Below are 19,442 nucleotides of genomic sequence, written 5' to 3' on the forward strand. Positions count from 1 at the left end.
AGAGGCAGCCGCCCTGTATCCAAGCTACAGTTTTGGAGAAGGCACCTAAACATCCTAACCTCAGTCCTCTCCTCTGTTAAGGGAAATGTAACACCTCCCTGGGTGAGTAGTTCTGAGACCCAAACTGAGCAGGGCCCCAGTTACCTGACCACGGACACTGGGGCTCCAGCCACATGACGTGGGGTGATGTACCCACAGCCCCTCCTGAATGCCCGAGTCTCCTAATGGCCTGAACTCCAGGTACAGGTCTGGGAGGGCCAACTTTCACCTAGGGATGAGGTCTTACAACCTTCTCTCAACTGAATAAACTCCCATTCAACACGAACTGCAGTAAGTACAGGAGAGTGCTATGGAAGAGCAAACCCGCAGCACCTGTGGGGCCCCAGCGAGGCTACTGAGTACAAAATCTTGCTGGGGCAGTGAGGGCCTGGACTGGCCAGGCCAGGCAGCACCTGGCCACAGTGCTGCCACATAACGCCTCACCTGCCCCTGCCCCTGTGACACTTCCAAGAACACCTAAACAGAGAAGCAGAGGCCTCTTCTTCCTGGAACCTGGCACAAGCAGGGGGGGTCTGCTCACAACAGCTCACATCACAGGGAGGGCGATGCCCTTGCAGGCGGGCCACACCTGGGGGTAGGTCAATGCAGAGGGATGAATGCACCCTGGTGGAGCTGTGAGCTTCTCATGCAACATGCACATTAGACGGGAGTGTTCTGAGCAGTCTTTGATGTTTCCTTTGCTAAACAAATTTAAATCTCCGCAACATGTGAGAGAAAAGTCACGCTGCTATATTATGCTAAATCAAGTTGAATTACCAGGAAACTATCACACGAAAATGTGATAATGATATACTGGAAAATTTGAATAAATCTCCCTTCAAATGTATCTGCTTTGCCACCATAAGAAACCATGATTATATCCCACAGTCTGATGCTAAGTAACAAGAATTCTGCTAATGATTTTCACTGCGTAATTGAAATGCCTTCAGGAAATTATTGTAAGTAAAAGCAAAGTCAAGTATAACACAATATAACAGAGGGGAGAGTCCTGCAGTGCCAGAAACCCTCTCCCAAGTGGATGTGTGTGGAAGGTGAGGGCAGTGCACCACCACCGACACGGGGAGCGCCAGCAAAGCCTGGTCAAGCGGCACTTTCGGAAGGCTTGGCCCCCCCCAGGCACCACAGCAGGATGCACACACAGAGGGAGCCCCACAGCCCAGGGCTCCCCCTTACAAAGGAAGAGAAGGCAATGTCACCACAGTGAGTGTCTAAGTGTAGCTGGGAGGGTGCAAGCAGCTTGCAAGATAAAAGTTGGCACATCAGGGCAGACAAGGAGCCTTCAGCCAACCCGGGGAGAAGCTCTGGTCCTAAAATTACAGGCATCCTTCTCAACCATCAAGCAAAAACAAAACTGCCAGAGCTCACTAACACTGCACGAGAACCTGCACCCTCACTCACACTGCCTGCCCACTCACATGGCCCTCCCTCCTCTCAGAGCCTCCTGTCAGAGTGCCCCATGTCACCCGCCTGTAGGGTGCCTGGGGACTGACACATGCCAAGGCAGGAGCAGGACCCTGCAGTGACTCCTGACACAGTGCTGCCTGGGCGAGTCCCCACTCCCTACTCCTCCAGTGGGATGCTAAGTGGTGCGGCTGCCGTGGAAGACAGCTTGGCAGTTCCTCAATGTGTTGGACATAGGATCACCATAGGACCCAGCAGTCCTCCTCCTAGAACTGAGAAGAGGCGCCCCAACAAAAATGTGCACAATCACATTCACAGCAGCACTATTCGCAATAACCAAAAGGCAGAAAAAAACCAAATGTCCCTCAACAGATAAATGGATCAAAAATGTGGTATATCTATCTATGATGGATTATTATTCAGCCATAAAAAGGAATGAAGTTCTGGTACACGCTACGGTGTGGACGAACCTCAAAACATGATGCTACACGAAAGAAGCCAGGCATAAAAGGCCACAGATTGTATGATTCTATTAAATGAAATGTTCAGAATTGGAAAATCCTTAGAGACAGAAATAAGGTTGGTGGTTGCCAGGGACTGGGTAGGGAGGTAGGGAAGGACTGCTTAGCAGGCATAGGGGCTTTACTTTGGGGCGATGAAAATGTTTTGAAATGAGAGAGATGGCGTGGCTACACAGCATCACGAAGGTGCTAGGTAGGTGCCACTGAACTGAGCATTTCAACACGGTGGAGGTCATGTTACATGAGTTACACCTCAATAACAAAGTGGGGGGGGTGACCCCCTCACAAGGTTGCCATTAGGAACAAAAGTGAGTGCTGTGTGTGCATGCACGCGTGCGGATACACATGTTCTACTCCGTGCCTGACACACAGTAATGACTCTTGCTGTTAATTACGTGTTGGCTTTTCAATTTGGTTTAAAAGAGAAGAACCAGCTCTAAATAATCCAGTTAATCAACTATGAGGCCTGAAAGTGGCAAGGAGACTTTCTCAGATTAGGCAGAGCCCTGGTGACATGCCTTTCATGTTAAAAGGCAATCAGCCTTCTCCTTCCAGCCTTTTCAATAACCAGCAAGTGACGGTGACATATCTGTGCACCTGCTGGCACCTGCACCCACACAGGCCAGCTGCACTCTGCTCTCCCAAAGGCGTGACCAGTACTCATGAAATGTGGTATCTTGGTCCCTTGGCTACCTTGACGGAGCAGCACAGCCCGGGCGGCCTTAGCAGCAGGATCTCTCCCCTGACCATTCTGGGACAGGTGGCAGCAAAAGAGCCATGAAGGCAAGACCCCAGCTCAGTCCTGAGCATCCACCTGCCCCAGGCCCCTGCAGGGATGGAGGGGCAGTGCCACATCCTGGGGTCTGAAGGCCTGGCCCCCCGGGAAGGTGCACTCATGCTCCAGTGCAGCTGCGTACTCAGTGTGAGCTGAGTGCTTTTCTCTATTGATTTACACTTCCCTCCTATCTTAACCTGTCGTTTCTACCAACTTTCCTTCAGAACCATAACTGTTATTAAAGAAATCTGATTACCCTACTTCAACTGGCCAAAGGCTTGCCCCAACCTGAGGACACAGACAGGCTCCTGGAAGGATTCCTGGGCCCTGCCTGCTGCCCCTTCTCCCCTCACACGCACATCCCAGCAACCATGGGAGTCCCCTCGTGCCTGCTTAGCCTCCCCATACAGGGCACCTGCTCTCAGCTCTGTCCACTCCTCACCGTCCCCTAAAGGGCATCATCTCCAACTCCACAGCTGCACTCTGAACTCTGACCTGGGCCACTCTGCTTGCCTATCCCCTCAGCACATGGACCAGTGCCTGTCCAACACCTGTGGGCTGTGCACGTGGAGAGCAGCATGTCCACAGCCAGCCACGGGCCTCCACCACCGACCCTTCCTGTCCAGCTCCAAGGCTCTGGGCCCAACTCCCCACACCTCTCCCTGCCTAGAGCAAAGCACCTCAGGCACAGCCCCCACCCAGTTCCACGGAAGCTCACATCTGTCTCCACACTGTAATTATCACTTAGCAAACACACACAATGATGACACCACTCTTTCCCTTGCCAGAATGTGGCAAACTGAAAACTAACATTTTAAAGCTATTTTTTACATTCCATGATTTTGTTTAAATTAACAGCACAAAAACACCCTTGAGTTGCCGATGCTGCATGCCCCATGTGTACCCTGACCACATCTGCCTCCTCTCACCAGAAAACTGCAGCCCAAGCCGCTCTGCCAGCTGCCGCCTTCCCACCATTCGCTCTGAGGAGGGCTCCGTGAGGGCAGCTAGGCGCACAGACAGCGTCGGGAACAGGCTCAGAATAGCCAGCACCCTGCACACAGCAGGGCTCTGCTGGACAGCAGCTTGTTTTGCTGTAGCAAATTTGCATTCATGAAATTTAGTATTACAAAAGCAATTATCTCAATAAGACAACAAAAAAAAAGAGGTGGCGGCTTAGGAGTTAGAGACTTTCACAGCCTAAATAAGAAAGCTATTTTTTCTGCAGTTATTTCAATAAGAAAAGCCATGTATCACATTAAAGGCATTATATTATTAGACGCTAAACTAATTATTCAGTGCAGACAAAATCACTCCTATTAGTGAGCAAATCCTGAGCAAGACAGAAGCAGACCACAATGCACCAGCGATCGGACCAAAGCTCCCAGCGGCCACAACAGCCCCGGGAGGAAAGAGTCCTGAACCGCCCGGGAAAGAGAAAGGCAAAGGTGGTCATGTCACAAATTTGCGCCATGTGTGCAGCGCTGGCTGTCCACGCACAGTGAGTGACACTCGCCAGGTCGTTGATGAAATGCCAACTGCCACAGCGCAGCATGGAAGCCACGGGCAAGGAGTGTGCTGTGCTGGCTCCCGTTAGCTCCCTGCTGGGTGCTCATTGGACGCCGCTGCTGGTCCTCTTATCCCACAGGTAGGAAGCAAAGCAAACTCTGTGCTTAATATTGCCCCTCCACCCATTTCACAGAGAGAGTTTAAGGGCAGGGGAAGAAAGAAAAGGAAAGCAAAAATAAAAGGATAAAGCAACAAAATCCATCTACAGACAGTCCCTGTGGCATGGCTCTTCTGCACACATGGCGGAAACCGTCATGCTGCTTTTTCCCCAGGGTCTGAGCTCCCACAGATGAGGAGCACGTCACGAGACTTTGTCCCCAGCACCTCACACAGTGCCTGGCATGTGTTCAGAGCACAGTGGGAGCTGAGTGAATGTTGAGTAAATAATCATTTTACGCACCATCCAAGCCAGAAACAGAGAAATGTCACAGCACTCAAGGCTGGAAACCGCAAAAACCTTAGCAATGCAAAGCTGCCCTAAGCAAGAGACGCCACTGCTATCCACATGGGTCGGAGTGGGGTCCCGGGAGCCTGTTGCAGGGCTGTCTGCCCAAGAGTGACCTAAGGGAACTTAAAGATGCGTGTCAAACTCAGTAATAAGCAAGCAAGTACTAAAGAAGTTAGACACATCCTGTCTTTTTAAATTATTAGGAAGAAAACTTATCCAAAAGAAAAGACAATGAAAATAAATACAAAAGTTCTAAGACAGAAAACCCAAGGCAAGCCCCCCGGAAGGTCTCCAGCCAGCCACATCAACAGGCAGATGTAGGGACTAGACCCACAAGCCTTTCCTCCCACCAGACCAGGAGAAAATCCACGCAATGCCTTGATGAGAGTGAGGTAGTTTTCAAATATGTCCATAGATTCTTTGACACTTCTCCCTTAAAAATGCAGAGAATAATTCCCCTCCCCTAGGGGTGGCCTAACTTAGTGATACATGTGGAAAGAACACAGCATGCAGAAGGGACAGGGCAAGACAGACTAGACACAGGGTGCTATGACTCCTCCATGCTGTAAGGACACTCACACCGCCTGTGGAGAGTCCCACCAGGGAAGAAACTGAGGCCTCCTGCCTAAAGCCCTGCGAGACTGCCACCCAGACGGACCCTCTGGCCCCAGCCAAGCCTTCCATTGTGAGATCCTCAAGCCAGAACCACCCACTAAGCTATTACTGAAGTCCTGACCCATAAAATCTGTGGGATAGTACATATTTATTGTTTTAAGCCACTCAGTTTTAGGTTAATTTGTTACACAGCAATAGAAAACAAATATAGAAAGGAAGCAGATGGGGTGAAATCTATAGAGAAACAATCATAAAGAAACCAGAATACAAAATACAAGCCTATGTCAGGGATGACAGTGCATTCTGTACAGAAATCAAATAGAGAAAAACCAGATAAAGCCGTAAGCAGGAGCAGGGAGGGAGATGCTGTCAGGACCAACTAGGGGAATTGCATGTGGAAGAGGCGGATGGGCGGTGGTGCTGTCTGCTCCGGGTCACAGCTAGCAGAGAAAAGGAGGCAGGTGGCTCCCCAGGCAGTTGCAGCATCCACTGAGGCAAGCACAGCCCACGCCCCACAGGACGAACCATCACAGCAGACTCACCTGCCACAGTCACCAGACAGGCCACAGTGAAATGACCTACACCCACAGGAATACCAAGAGGCATTGTGGAAAGTAAACCTCATCAAGTAACAAAGCAATGGTATTTGAGGAAAACCAAGGGGATGAAAGAGAGACGCCAAACTCAAAGTAAGAATGGTCGTCTGAGAACACGCAAAGCAAACAATAAGCATTAATTTACATGTCACACCAAGGGCCATGCACTCCATCCACGAGAGAAAAGCGACTCGACATCTTGAGAATGAAAAATACCGTCAATACCAACAAAAACCTGATATGTGAACCGAAGGGTAGAACAGACAGCTTGAGAGCAAAGTAGAAAGTCAAAAGACAAAGCCAAGGGACTCTCCAGAGAGCAGGTGAGAGGAGAAGGAGAACGAGGCCAAGATGCGCAGAGGCTGCCTGACGTCCAGAAGCAAGGAACACAAAGCGCAGAAAGAAAGAAAAGAAAATTCAAAGAAGTGATAAAATTCCGAGCTGAAGAAGTAAGTCTTTGGAGTGAAAGGACCCAGTGAACAATGTCCTGATTAAATTTAGAAAGTCCAAGCAGGGAGAGAGAACCCCAGGAATGCAACATGGCAACACCAAACACTAAAAGACAATGGAGTTCTGACTGATGATTCTTTCGATGGAACTTTTTAAATCACCTGCCCCGTCAACATTTATAGAATTTTAATCAGAATCTCTGATATATCTGAATTTATTCACTACTTTATGCTGTGTTTTCCACTTTCCTTATCTTCCTATGTTTCCTTGAAGTCTCCTTTCTTGCCTTCTTTTGGATTTTTCTCCCCACTTCTTCATACATTGTTTCTTTTTACTTTTTACCCTAGAATTAATTACATGACTCCCTAACTTATCGAGGTATAGTGTCCTCACACACCACCCACACAACCCCAGGACCCTAAAACTCTATAATTCTACTCTCTTTCCACTGATGTGACTCTACGGTCATTTATTTTAGTTCTATCATTTGCTGTTTACCCAGAGGGCATTTGCCCTGTGGCTGCTGTATCTTCATTTATTTATTTTGAGACAGAGTCTCACTCAGTCACCCCGCCTGGAGTGGAGTGGTGTTATTGTACCTCACTGGAATCTGGTACTCCTGGGCTCAAGTGACCCTCCTGCCTCAGCCTCCCAAAGTACTAGGACTACAGGTGTGTCCCACTGGTCCTGGCCTGCTTTGTGGCTCTAAACATTTAATGCATGTGTGGATTTACACACATGCATACAACTTATTTATAATTCCTTTTTAAATCTCAGACTTTCCATATAAGATGTTATTTCCTCCCAAAATAGATCATTTAGAAAATTTTGTTTGTTTATTGATTTGTTTTTAGACACAGAGTCTCATTCTGTCACCAGGATCATTGCTCACTGCAGCATTGAATTCCTGGGCTCAAGAGATCCTACCAACTAGTTTTATGCGGTCAAAATTATCTTAACAGCAAAACTACATAAAGCCATTTGGAGGAAAGAAAACTACAGATCAAAATCCCTCATGAATATAGATGCAAAAATTCTTAACAAAATCCCTTTTATGTAACACATCATAACTAAGTAGAATTTAACTCAGTAATTTTAGGTCAACAATAAAAAAAATCAATGTAATTTGCCATCTTATAAATTAAAAACAAGAAAACACACATTATTTCAACAGATATAAAGCATTTGACAAAATTCAACTGGCATTCATGATACAAATTCTCAGTGAATTCCTTAGCCCCATAAAAGGCTATCAAAGTAAAAAACTGCATGCTTTTCCCCTAAGAGCAGAAACAAGGCAACCCTCAGAATCTCTGACCTCACACTAGAAATCTTAGTGAGCATTGAAGTAAGTAAAAGAAATAAGGAAGATATGGACTGGATCTGTAAAAAAAAAAATAATTAGAGCTAATAAACAAGTTTAGTGAGGTTGCAAGATACAAGATCAATATATAAAAATCAGTTGTATTTACATACAGTAGCCAAGAAAATAAAATTAAGGCCCAGGCGCAATGGCTCATGCCTGTAATCCCAGAACTGTGGGAGGTCAAGGCAGCAGGATTGCCTGGGGCCAGGAGTTTCAGGCCAGCCTGGACAACATAGCAAGAACTTGTCTCAACAGAAAATAAAAAAAGTTAGCCGTGTATGGTGGCACACACCTGTAGTCCCAGCTACTCAGGAGGCTAAGGCAGGAGGATCACTTGAACCCAGGAGTTCGAGGCTGCAGTGAGCTATGATTGGGCCATGTCACTGCACTCCAGCCTGCCTGCCAGACCAAGCAAGACCCTCTCTCCCACCACACAAAAAAGAAAAAAAAAGAAATTAATACTTACATTTATAATAGCATGGAAAAGGACAAAATACTTAGAAATAAGTTTAATAAAAATACAAGACTTGTACTGTGAAAACTACAAAATATTTTTGAAAGAAATTGCCTAAGAGTTAAGTCAATGTAAAGCTATTGCATGTTCCCGGATCGAAAGACTTCATACTGTTAACATGGCAATCCTCCCCAAATTTACTTATAGACTGAAGGTCATCATTGTCAGGTCTGCCTTTATTTCTAGAAATGAGCAGGCCAATCCTAAAATTCATACGGAATTGCAAAAAAGCCAAAATAGCCAAAAACAATCTTGAAAAAGAAGAACAAAGTTGGAGGACTCATCCTTGCCAATTTCAAAACCTAATACAAGTCTCTAGGATTCAAGAATCTGGTACTGGCATAAGAATATAACACAAAGATTAATGAATTAGAATCGAGAGTCCAGAAATGAACCCATACATCAATGGTTAAATGGTTTTCGACTAGGATGCTAAGACTATTCAACAGGGAAAGAACAGTCTTTTCAGGAAATGATGGTGTAACAAATGCATAGCTCCATGCAAAAGACGAATTTGGACCCCTGCTTCATACCATAGACAAAAAGTAACTGAAAAAGAGTCAAAGGTATAAATGTAAGACTTAAAACTATAAAGTTCTTAGAAGAAAACAGGTATAAATCTTCATCACCTGGGATCAGGCACCTGTTTCTGACCTTCAGTATAAGCAATAAAAGAAAACATTAGATAAATTGGACTTCAACAAAATTAAAACTTTCACCTGTCAAACAAAGGTGTGTACTACCAAGAAAGTGAAAAGACAACCCACCAAATGGAAAAAATTTATACCAATCTTATCTCTGATAAGGATATAGTGTCCAGAATACAAAATGAACTCTTATAACTCAACAGAAAGAAAAAACAGCTCAACTAAAAACTGGGCAAGGAATTTGAATAGACATTTCTCCAAAGAAGATGGCCAATAAGCGAATGGCCGATAAGCACATGAAAAGATGTTCAACATCACTAGTTCAATAGGGAAATGCTCACCAATACCACAATGAGATACCACTTCTTACCCACTAGGATAGCTATAATATATTAATAATAATAAAAAAGAAAACAAGTGTTGGCAAGGATATGGAGAAATTGGAACACTTACACATTGTTAATGAAAATGTCAAATGGTACAACATCTTAGGAAAACAGTTTGGCATTTCCTCAAAAAGTTAAACATATTGTTAAAATATGACACTGCAATTCTACTCCTAGGTATAAAACCAAGATAAATTACAATATATGTTCATACAAAAAACTTGTACAGGAATGTTCATAGGGGCACTATTCATAATAGCCAAAGAATGAAACAACTCAAATGTCCATCAATTATAATAAACAAAACGTGACCTGTCTATATGAGATATTATTTAAAAAGAAATGAAGTACTTATACATGCTACAACATGAATGAACTTTGAAAATATTATGCTGAATGAAAAAAGCCAGACACAAAAAGCCAAGTGTTAAATGATTCCATTAACATGAAACATCAGAGTAGGCGAATCCATAGAAACAGAGAGTAGACTACCGTGTTTCCCTGAAAATAAGACAAGGTCGTATATTTAGTTTTCCTCAAGAAGATACCCTAGGGCTTATTTTCAGGGGATGTGTTATTTTCCCCTCAAAGCCTCAGCTTACAGCATGCACAGGATGGCCAGGACCTGACGGGGAGCCGACCTTGTTGGTGGGGCTGCCTGCACCTTTCTGGTCACCTCTGGGATAGTAGCTGTCACCATGGGGCAGATGAGAAGGGCTGCTCATCATCTTTACTGCTTCGCGACGAAATGCATGGGTTGTGCAGATACCCATCACCTGCACCCATCACCAGGTCTTATTTTGGGGGTAGGGCTTATATTGCACAAATGCTTAGGAATCCTGCTAGGGCTTATTTTATGGGTAGGTCTTATTTTTGGGGAAACACGGTAGCTACAGCCAGAAGCCAGGGGAGAGGGAATGGAGAATGACTACTAAGAGTATGGGGCTCTGTCTGAAGGTGAGGAAAATGTTCTGGAAATTGGGCAGTTGTGAGAGTTGCACACGCTAGTGAATATACTAAAAACCACTGAATTTTACATTTTTAAGTGGTGAATTTTATGGTATATAAATATCTCAATACAAATAAAATAAAATGGAAATTAAAATTTTTTAAAGATGCCAATTCTCCCCAAATTGATCGACAGACCCAACACTATCCCACACAAATCTCAGCAGTCTGCTTTTGTAGAAATTGACAGCTGGCTCCAAAATTTATAAGGAAAAGCAAAGGCATTCACAGGAAAAATAGTTTTGAAACAGACTCATCTTACCTGATTTCAAGATTTACCCTAAAACCACAGTGAACAAACACTGCGGTAGTGGTGAAAGGATAGGATGTATATAAATACAACAATGAAAGAGAACAGAGAGTCCAGAAGTATATCCAAGCACAAATGATCGACTAAGGAAAGAGCAAAGATGGTCAATGAATAACAGATCTCTTAATGCTCAAAGAAATGTACATCCATGTGTTAAAAATGAACCCCAACCCATATTTTGCACCATATATATTTTTTAATTGGCTTAGAACGGATCAAAGGGACAATAGGTCAGAGACCTACATTTAAAACCTAAAACTACACAATTCCTGGGAGAAAACATAGAAGATAGCTCAGAATTCTTGGGTAAGACACAGGGTACACAAACCATTAAAGAAAAAAAAGTGACAAACTTTACTTCATTAAGATGAAGCACTTCTTTTTTTTTTGGAAAGACATTAAGAAAATAAAAATTAAAGCCACAGTCTGGGAGAAAATATTTAGAAAACACATATCCAATAAATGACTTGTATCCAGAGACTGTAACAAGCCCTCACAACTTAGCAATAAAAATACAAACAGTACAAAATTTTTTAATGGGCAAAATATTTGAAGACACTTCACCAAAGACGACATACAGATGGCAAATACACGCAGGAAAAAATGTTTGGCATCATTTCTCATCAGGAAAATGCAAATTAAACTACAATGAGATATCACTACACACCCACTAGAAGAGATAAAATTTTTTAAATTGACAACATTAAGTGCTGACCATTTCTCAAGCAACAGGCGTTTTCTCGTACATCACTTGTGAGAATGCAAACTCATGCTGTAACTTTGGAACATTGGTAGTTTCTTACAAAATTAAACATACACTTACCATATGATCTAGAAAAGCCCAGTCCTAGGTATTTACCTATGAGAAATGAAAATACACACCAACATAAAGACCTGTGCAAGAAAGTTTATAGCAGGTTTATTCATAATCTCTAAAACAGTAATCTCCACATTTCCATCAATCGGCAAATGTATAAACAAATTTGGTATTAAATATATTCATTCATTGTTACTCAACAATAATATGGATGCACCTCAAAAGCATTATGGGTAAGTGAAGACAACAGACTCAAAAAGCTACATACTACATGATTCCATTTATATAACATTCTGAGAAAGGCAAAACTGCAGTTACAATAAACAGTGATTGCCAGAGGTCCAAGAGAAGGGTTGTGAGTGAATTTTGGGGTGGTGAAAATATTCTGTATCATGATTGTACTGATAGCTAATATCTGCATCTGTTTATCAAAACTCACAAAACTGTATCCTTAAAAAGGGTGAAGTTTATACTATGTAAATTATACTTCAATAAGCTTGATGTAAAAAAAAAATACTAAGAATAATACCAAGCAGGATAAACATTAAGAAATCTATACCTGGATACATCATGGTAAAATTATAAAACATCAAAGATATAGAGAAGATCTTAAAAGTAGCTGGAGTTAAAAAAAAAAAAAATCCTTGAAATGAGTGTTATTTATACTGAAAGCTGAAGCCAAAGACAATAGAATAAAAAACAATCTCCCACCCAGAATTTTAACCAAAAGGAGTAGGAGCTATTGTTAGTTTCTCTGTTATAGGTTTTCACCTCTCCACTAAACTCCACAGTAGGATATGTGGGCAATTATCAGTTAGGTGTTTATGTTGCTGGGAGAAGATACAAGATGTCATGCTAAATTTAAAACCTATGAACATTTTCAAGCTGTATTAAAAGCAAATATTTTTTAAATGCTGCTAAAAACCTGAGATAATTTCTGGTCATAAATAGAAACACTGGCAGATTTTGGTAGATTGGCAGACTAAACTTAAACAACCACAGATAAAGAAATGAGTCACTGAGAATTTATCACCAAAATCAAAGATTGCAGTGGTAAAGATATAACATAGTGAGTCAACACATTAGATTTCCAGAATACAATTTAAAAGTTTTCTTGGGTTTTCAGCATTAATCTTTTACTGTATACTTGAACTATTCTAGTGACATATTTGCATTATGATAATATTGTATATACGTTTAACAAAGATACATCACTACTCCTGAACTTGTAAACAAAGCTTTTTCTAAAGAAAGGTATTCCACATGCCAATATTTTTCCATTAAAGTTTAATTTTGGAAAGCAATATCTTAGGTAAAACAATTTCAGAATGACTTAATAAGTAAAATACTTTTTGAACATTAAAAATACAGAATGAAATGAAAATAAAGAAGGTTTCAGTTTAAAAGGTTTTTTTTGTTTTACCAACACTCTCACCATGATGCATTTTAGAGGCAGCAGCATCTGCAGTACAAGTAGAAGAGCAAAGAACATGGTGAGATGTGAGCAAATCTAAACAGATGCCAAGTGCGTACAATGATAAATAAGGCTGCATAGCATTAAAAATACAACAATAGAGGATGAAAATGGTATTTCAGTCAGGAAAGAATAATCAGAGATGAAATATTGTAAGATTCTTATATTCTTTTGAATGTGTATAGAGATGCTGGTTAACTTTGAACACTGGTAAATTAAGTATACACAAACACAAAAATAAGAGAAACCAAAATTATACAGTGAAAGAGAAAACTAGATGAGTAAAAAAACCACATTTGTCTATCAAAAAAATAAGAAGAAAAGAGAAGAAATAAAAAAGTTGAGCTAAATAGAAAGCCCAGGATGAAGAGAGGTTGATTAATGGGTACAAATAAACACTTTGAAGAAAAAAAAGAGAGAACCCTGATGTAAAACATGGACTCTGAGTGATAACAATGTGTAAGCGCAGATAGATCACCTATCACAAATGAAGGGACATTGACAATGGGTAATCACCCATGCCCGGGGGAGAGGACATATAGGAATACTCTGTACCTTTCTCTCAATTTTGCTGTAAACCTAAAACTCTAAAAAAAAAAAAAAAAATCTTAAATAAATAAATAAAAAGCCCAAAATAAGATTATAGAAAGGAGTCCAAATTGCAAGTAATTAAAATAAATGAAAGTATATTCCGGTCTTTTAAAGGCAAAGATTGTCAGGGGGGAAAACACAAAAATCCATTAGATATTATTTTAAAAGAGTCACCTAAAACATTCAGATCCAGAGATATTGAAAGGAATGGGAAGAAAAACATATACTGGGCAAATATATTAGACATAATTTGCTTTAAGGCAAAAAGGATTACTGGAGATAGATTATAGGCATAAAGATAAAAAGATTCAATTTATTAGTAAGCTACTGCAATAATTTTAAACTTGTATACACCTAAAAACAAAGAGTCAACATTTTATATAAAGTGGAAATGAACAGAAATATAAGAAAATAGACAAATTCACCATCATACTGGCAGACTTGAACACACCTATCACAGTGATTGATACATCAGTTAAAGAAAAATATCTATGAGAACAGAAAAGACTTTAACAAGATTATCAAGCTTCACTAAATGGCCACTTATAGAATACTTATACTCCAAACTGCAGAATATATTCTACTCTCAAATACACAGAACATTTATGATACTTGACCACCCTTGAGCTATCCCAAACAAAAAGTTTGTAGTCAAAAGACCACAAACACAGAAACCACCTTGTCCACAAGGCAGTGAACTTAGAAACTAAAATATTTTAAAATATTTTATATTCAAAAATAAATGTATATTTTTACATATTTTTATGCTCTGTGTATTTGGAATTGAGAAATTCTTCTAAATAACTCATAAGCCAAAAAAGAAATCATAGTAGAAACAAGATAACATTTATAAGTTAAGGACAATAAAAGTAATATATATGTAAATCTGTGCACTGCAACAAGCTGCACTTAGACAGAAATGTATAACTTCAAATGCTTATTTATATTAAAAGAGCTGAATATCAATGAACAAATTATCCAATAGAAATTTGAGAAAGAACAAAAACATGAACCCAAAAAGCAGAAGGAAGAAAATAAGAAGAGAAATTAATGAAATAGAGAAATAAACATCCCATATAAAAAAAATCAACATATTAAAAATGAATTAAAATAAGTAAATTAATAAAAAATTAAACTCTACAAGCACTGGTATAAAACATGAGTGATTTCCTCTTTAATCTGGGTGTAGGAAAAGGCTTTCTAACTATAAATTAAAAAGCTACTAAAAGAAAAGAACAGATAGATAAACTTGACTTTGTAATAATTAAAAATCTTTGGCATAGCAAAAAATGCCATGAGAAACATAAAAGACAAATACTAGATGGAAGAAAATATTTGCAACATATATCACAAGAAATAATAAACCTAATGTACTAAGAAATAATATAAATAGATAAATGAATTTTTTTTAAATGTGGGGGGCAGATCAAAAACCCTAACGAAAAATATGCAAAAGACATGAAATGAGATATAAAAATGTCCTTAAACATAATGAAAAGATGTTCTGCTTCACTCATAGAAAAAGAAATGCAAATTAAAACTGCACTGAGCTACACTGCTCAGCCATCACTTTGGCAAAACGCTGAAGAACAGACCCTGGGGGCAGCCGTGGGGAGAGAGGTACCCCAACATCCCTCGGGTGGGCCGGCCAGGGCAGCCCCCAGACAGAGATTGGGAAAATACGTCTGCCTACAGTGTTGTGCAGTAAATGTGCACATGTTTAACAAATGGCTCTCGGGATGAGAGGGAAGACCTGGTCTGTAGTTGTGCCAGTTTCTTTCGATGTGCAAATCCTCCCACCGCGAGCAATTTCAAACTACCAAAATGACCCCACTGAACAGAGCAGGGAAGAAACGTGAAGAAGTGGTTTCAGAAGCTGTGAGAGACGACCTTAGAACATCACTGTCACATGCGAGGAGTGGGGACCATGGGAAGAGACGGGATGTTGAGGGATTGATTTGTTACACCCACACATATATGTGTGCACGTTTTATACATATGCATGCATGCACGTTTCTACATATGAATGCATGCACATTTATACATATGCAGGCATGCACGTTTATAGGTGTATTTCCCAGCTCTGATCACTGATGGGGTTAGAAGTAAAGACATGCCAACAGCACACCCAGTACCCACATCTTGGTCTTTAATATCATTTCCACACTATAAGAACCAGGGCCCTTCAAAGAAATGGCTGATTCCAGGGCTGGGTATGTGAGGTACAAGACTAGCCTGAAATATTATACAAAAAAAGAAATATTTTTTTAAAACTGGGGGAGAGGGTACCTGGGAGAGGAAGGCAGGTATCCACAGGGGCCTAGGGTCACCCAGGAAGGCTCCTATGTATCAAATCTAGGCCCAAATGTCAGCACCAGATCATTGGGGACAGTGAGGAATGATACTCCAGGACTGACGAATCAAAAACAGGCATCCATGAACCGGAACTGATGCTAAACAGATAAACGGGAAAGAAGTGAGGCCTGCTCGCAGCAGCTCACCACATCCAGCAGGCTCATGTGGACAGAGCCTCAGAGCTGCACAAGCACCACCCGTAACCGTGGACATATTTTTTTGGTGGTTGTTTATCCTTCCTATATTACCTTTTGTAAATATAAGCAGATATATTTATGTTTTCTAAGTTTACATTTTTTCTTACATAAAATATTTAATATTGCTATATATGTTCTTTTTTTTACTATTATTGTAAAATATATAACATAAAACTTGCTATTTAACTGTTTTTAAGTATACGATTCAGTGCCATTGAACATACGCGCCGTGTCACACAGCTGTCCACATGCCTCTCTCACGCATCGTGCTTTTCACTGGGCGGTGCCTCCTGGAGTCGCTCCACACCAGTGCTCAGTGATCATCCTCACTCCTTGGCTTTCTCCGCTACCTGGTGCTGCGTCACTGTTTGGATTTCATGACGGCAGGATTTTGTAGTAGTTTACAGTATTTTGCAATTACGGTGCTTCCCAGAAAGTCTTAGACATGGCATAGCCAGGTTCAATGGCAGTGCCTGCACAGTTCTGCTGGCTACTTCCCAATCCCTGTCCTGGGGGCTACCCTGGTCCACACCCCCCAGAGGGGTGTTGGGGTGCCCCTCTCCCCATGGCTGGCCCCCAGGGTCTGGTCTTCAGTATTTTGCCAAAGTGATGGCTGAGCACTGTAGCTCAGTGTGGTTTTAATTTATATTTCTCTTCCTATGAAAAGGAGTTAATAGAGAAGAACTTTGAAAGTTAAAGAGATCTGGAGAGAGCATGGATGCTGGTCTCTGAGGAGTAAAGAAGGTGGATTTGGGGGTGGGAGAGTCTGCTATTCCCGAGCGCTGTGGTCTTCGCAGACATGAACGCAGCACCACTGCCTGCTCATAAGACTTGTCCACCAGCTACACCCCCAACAATGCCTTTTACACTATTTTGTTCCTCCAACACCAGGTCCAGTCTAAGACTAGGAGTTGTGCTCAGCTGTCATGTGTCTGTGGTCTCCCTTAGTCTGGAACGTTCCCACAGCCTTTCCGTCACTTCTAGGACACTGGCATTTTGAAGAATATAGTCCCCCTTTGGGTTGTCCTCTGGCTCCTCCTGGTGAAGTTCCAGCTGTGCACTCTGGGCACCTACTGCATGGGGTGGCCCTCGGTCAGGGCCTCACCTTGCCAGACGCAGAGGGCCATCCTAGCGGCTCTGGGTGTGAAGTTGCTGACTCGGGTGGCCGTCTGCCTCCTCCTGGCTCTGGTTCCACTTTTGCCCTTGCAGCTAATAAGCTGTCTATGGGAAGACCCCCCAAGACCGTGCCAGCACCCTGCTCCTTACAAGATTTCCCCTGGGTTTCATATCCATCGATGATTTTTGCTTAGACCCGTCCAGCATCCATGCTCTCTCTCCAGGTCTCTTCAATTTTCATAGTTTTCTATCAACTCCTTTTCAGGTTTTAAACACATTCAAGTAGCTCCTATTAAAAAATCCAACAACAACAACAACAAAATCCTCTCTTCTAGATAGAGTTTTCAGAGTCAAACACTATAAACGGCCAGCTCTACTCCCTCATCCCCCACCCCCAGCTGACTTCCCATGGCTCCGTCTGGACCTTCTCCAAGTCGATAACGACCTCCCACCCCTCCCACTGCCAAAGCTAGTGGATGTCTCTCGGTCCTCCTCATATACTGTCCTATCTCCCGCTTCACAAGAGTGCACTAGCCCTGTGCCCTCGTGACCTGCTGGGACAGTGCAACATGGCTCATCTTTATGGAAGGTAACTTGGCCATGAGCAGCAGGAACCTGAACTTCTTACAATTTAACAAGAATGAAGTGAGGGGGTTGAGAGAGGGTTCTGGAACATGGGGGCTATGGACTTAAATCTCTGCTCCAGTGTAGACTTGTCTTTGGTTTAATTTCTTCATTGATAAAAGTGGATAATCAAAGAGAAGTATGGGGACTGAGTGAGATATTTTTGCCTGGAACCCAGAAACCAGCCCTCCTGTGGCCACATGACTATTCCTGGAAAGACACTGGGGGCCCTGCCCTCCCTGCAGAAGCCTGGACAGCCTGCACTCCTCCCTTCCCCCTCCCCTGGGCCCAGGCAGGAACAGGCCAAAGATCCAGCCTCACAGGTGGAGAAGCAGCACGGGGGAGGGGATGACCCTGGCTGGGTGGTGACCCGAGAGAAGAGCCGGGAACAGAATGCAGTCTTCAGATCAGGTTTCCAGGCTAGTGCCTGACTCTACCAGCCTAGCCTGGCTCCTACCAGAAAGTTCTCTTCTCATGACTTCCACTCATATGCTGCCAAAGTAACCCAAGGGGACGAAGAGAACAGTGCACTGCTCTGCTCCCGTCACAGTAGCCCTCCAGCCGCAGGCCCAGGCTCTGCAGAGAAGCTGCTGGGCAGCAGTGCTCCCAGGGTCTCATCACCGGCTTGTTGTGAAGCAAGAAGATGGGAGGCAGGTGGGTAGGATGAAACTCATTGCTTCAGTGACAGGCTGAACAGGCTGTAAGGTCACAGTCCCATGTGACCACGAACGTGAAACAAGCCAGAGCACTTGGGACAAAGCGCCAATGCACATCCACACTGAAAGCCTCAGTCTGGCCCAGGTCTCTGGGGTGTGTCATATCCGAGGACAGGGCAGCCTCCATGGCACAATTTGTACACAAGCTATGGAGGCGAAGAGCTGAGCACTAAACAGAATGAAGCAAACTGCTAAGTGCCACTGGGGCTTTGGAGGGGAAAAAAAAAGGAGGCCTGAGACAAGCAGAAGATGGGACTAAAGTGAGAGATGCTTGCCAAAGTCAGAGACAACTGGGGGCACAGCCCACTGCCTCCAGTCACACCCTGCCCAGGGTGTGGACAGCAACAGCACGCAGGCTGCGTCAGTGACGAATGGACGGCGCACTTGTGAATAAAGCATGTGTGCGCACAGAGGAGGTTGTTCTCCACCCTGCCGCCATCCCGGCCAGCGCAGGCCAGCACCAATGACTGTCCAGATCCATCACCGTCTCCACACGCAGGCCGCCAGACAGCTTGGCAACGCGGCAGCAGGGGAGGGATGAGTCATCGTGAAAAATGATCATCCCCTCACGCCAGGCTGCAATCTGATCTATGCCTCCGGGAGGACAGCTCTCTCCAAAATCTCTAGCACAGGGGGAAAAAGGCCCAGCAAGGGCACTGGCCACCAAGACAGAGAAAACCAAGAGGGGGAAGGGGGTAAAGATCCGGCACCTGAGGCCTTCCATGGGCCCCACGGGCAGCTGCTGGTCATCCCTTGAGAGGTGTGCTGTGCCCGTTTTGAAATGAGATCCTGAGATCTGGGGAGGCTGCAGAGCTGGGCCCGCAACAGGCAGATGGCAGTCTCAGTGGCCACCTGTGCTTTGCCACTGCTCTTTGAGAGTGTGTGA

At 43.1% G+C, this 19,442-nt stretch overlaps 1 protein-coding gene across 12 annotated transcripts in view; it reads right to left on the bottom strand.

Annotated features, from left to right (window-relative positions):
* PCBP3 (poly(rC) binding protein 3) overlaps positions 1-19,442 on the bottom strand; it is a 254,498-nt gene that overhangs the window by 145,725 nt on the left and 89,331 nt on the right. For 10 of the 12 annotated variants that reach the window (XM_012780059.2, XM_012780057.2, XM_012780049.2 and 7 more), the window contains one exon: positions 11,490-11,525. The exons of the other annotated variants lie outside the window; for them this stretch is intronic. The gene's annotated coding sequence lies outside the window, so the exon portion shown is untranslated. The remainder of the gene's footprint in view (positions 1-11,489; positions 11,526-19,442) is intronic. 12 annotated transcript variants of the gene reach the window in all.

Source organism: Microcebus murinus, chromosome 1, assembly GCF_040939455.1.
Source record: "Microcebus murinus isolate Inina chromosome 1, M.murinus_Inina_mat1.0, whole genome shotgun sequence".
Lineage (NCBI taxonomy): Eukaryota > Metazoa > Chordata > Mammalia > Primates > Cheirogaleidae > Microcebus > Microcebus murinus.